This window comes from Pundamilia nyererei, unplaced genomic scaffold, assembly GCF_000239375.1.
Source record: "Pundamilia nyererei isolate P.nyererei 1_Seehausen unplaced genomic scaffold, PunNye1.0 scaffold00373, whole genome shotgun sequence".
NCBI classification, from domain to species: Eukaryota; Metazoa; Chordata; class Actinopteri; order Cichliformes; family Cichlidae; genus Pundamilia; species Pundamilia nyererei.
The window spans coordinates 334,347-337,424 of NW_005187774.1; positions in this window are offsets into that span (position 1 = coordinate 334,347).

Here is a 3,078-nt window from a genome sequence, read left to right on the forward strand (position 1 = left end):
TGGGCTGAAAGATCTATCACTTTATCACCTCTTCAGGTTTTAAATTGTGTTTTTAAAAAGTAACTAAGTAACTAAGTAATTAATTACTCTTGAAAATAAGTAATCTTTAAAGTAACGGGATTACTTTTTTGGGGAAGTAATCAGTAATTAGTTACTGATTACTTTTTTCAAGTAACTTGACCAACACTGCTCAGGACACCTACTACAAACATGATTTTGAGAATATGATGCTGAATGTTAAACAGAATAAAAAACATTTCAAATAAGCTCAACATTGACACAAAAAAAAGTATTTAAATGGACATAAAAAAATCATGGAAAGAATTTTCGCATTGTTTTATTTTAACATTATGCAAATATTATCCCAACATAATCTTCTTGGATCAAACCATATTAATTGATGGTGAGATTTAGCTTATTTACTCCTGCTTAGGCCAGTTTAATTTAGTTTTGTTGGTCTAACTTAAGATGTTTTGGTCCAACTCAGTTCAGTAGGTTATTTCACACTTATGTGCTATGCTTGTTGTTTATTAATAGAGTTGATCCAGCCAGTACAACCATGGTATTATAAAACTCAGTTTATCAAAATGAAGTTAGTCCAAAAAAAGGTAAAAAGGCTTAATTGTGATAGACAGTAATGTAGTCATGTGGAAATCCTTTCTATGATCATTTCAAGTTCATTCCAGGTTATTTTCTGGAGTCTTGACAAGTTCAATTCAATTCAGTTTTATTGATATAGTGCCAAATCACAACAACAGTTGCCACAAGGCGCTTTAAATTGTACAGCAAATTCAACAATAACAAGTCTACAATATAAAGATATACTACATTACATGAAACTATAAAAAAATGTTATGAGAGACCAAATTTCATACTCGTGGTATATTGCAAAAAAGTAGGAAAACTATGGTTACAAAGCAGTTTTCATAGCTTATAATTACCTTGTATATTTTGTGTGCATGGTTTCAGACTCACTGTCCAGATTCAAGGTGCAGCTTTTGCGATGGTTTCACCTCTCAGTGCAAAAGCAATGTTTTGAGAACATATACCATTCAAAGTAAGGGAAAATGAGTTGCATGCATTTTCTGAGTAAGAGAAAGAAAGAGGTTGTAAAAGCCTTATTTTTCCTACTTTTGAAGCTATTAGAATGCAAAGTAAACCCCATTAACTGAAACTTTGTGCATCTCCTTAGTGAACATATAGGCAAATTCACATATCAGGTATTTCTTCACCAGACCTTCGAGGATGCATTCTCTTCTCGCTTCAGTGACATCATATTAGCTCATTTTGAGGTTGATGAATTATCCTGTCTGTGGGCCAGACCTTTCACCAGTTGATAACATCTGGCTCATTATAAAATGAAAAATACAACAATGACAAAGGAGCAGGACATTTGAGAATCCTGCATCAGAAAATATTCATTTTCAGTTTGCATGTCCTCTCGTTCTCTTCGGATACTCCGACATCCTCCCAAAGTCAAAATACATACAGGAAGAGCATGGATGCAAGAAGATCTGCTTGCCATTACATTCTATGTGTATTTACTTTTTTTGTAACAACCACATAGTGGAGAGATAATCGCTCACTCAGAGAACCAAGGTTACAGAGTAACCGTATGATTTCAATAAGTCAGGGAGTCCCAATGGTTTCACTTCAAACCTCTGCTGATAATGACTGGCTTAAAATCTGGGATTCTACACCATCATGGTCTTAGAAATAAAGACGACAAAATAAAACATTCTTTACAAAATGGCAGGTACAAGGATAGAAGAACTGGTGACTGGTTCAGTGCCAGGCTCGTCCACTGCACCATCAAATTTGAACCCAAAAAATGAAGCTCCAAATGTGTGTTATGCTTATGTGCCCCAAGAGCATAAATGTCTGAAGTTTAATGGGAAATTGTCAGTGGGCTTGTTAACTGTTGATCAGTGCGTTGAAGAAGTGCGTAGATGTCTGGAGATTCGCCCTTTGTCATGAGCAGAACAAGTGATGTTTATGATGGACATATCTGATGGCAGTGTCCGTTTTCACCGGAGAGATGCTCCAGTAAAGATTTTTGCTATTTTAAATGAGAATTATAGCTGTACTCAGTCTTAGGGAGCTGCTCAGTTACAGTTTTTCCAGCGTATCCAGAGAGAGGGGGAATCTCTGCAAGACTGCTTTTATGCCCTTAAATCATTAATGGATGTTGGAATATCCAAGACACCAGCTTGTATCCCCAAATGTGATACAGTGTTAAGAGAGCAGTTTAACATGTTCATGATGATACGCTGCGTAGAGAGTTGAAACAGTGGGTTCTTCAAACACCAGACATTTCCTTTGTTACTCTACGCAGTATTACCCTTAGGTTGGCTGAGGCGAGCTGACAGGGAGGGAAAACTAGGTCTCGAGTGAATTCCCTTGATACCAACCGTCAGGGGGAGAGGGAGGTAATGCAACTATGCACTCAGTTACCGCTAAGCCTAGTGATGGCATTTTAGAGATAAAGGAGTGTCTTTGTAAACATCAGGTTCAGTTGCATACCCTTATGAAGCAAATGTCTGTCCATTTTTCTTCTCAGACTGGACTAACCCCCACCTCTCCCTCAACTAGGCATTTTCGTTTTCAGGCCGATGGCAAGTCAATATAGGTTACATGGAGCTTGATATGACTGTTTTTGGTGGCATCCTGACAAAAATGGGCATAGTGGTAGAGGACCCTCCAGATGGACATATTCAGCAGCTAAGGAGTGTGCCTGGCCTCTTTTGTAATGAATATCATTAGCCGTTGTTACCGCCTACTGTTTGAGCGGTTCAGCTCTGGTCTGTTTGAATCTCCTGCCCTTGAAAATACCACTGAGACATGGAAGGAGACTCTTCATAAGTGTCAGTGCATTGAGGCTTTGAATACATCGGGGTACTTGGGTAAAGCCAAGGTCCACAGTCGAGCTGTTTGTGTCCCTGCTGGTTCTTTGAAATGGATTTTTGATATGAGTAAAATTCCCTGAACTTTTGGAACAACCATCATAGCATGTGTGTGTGTGTGTGTGTGTGTGTGTGTGTGTGTGTGTGTGTGTGTGTGTGTGTGTGTGTGTGTGTG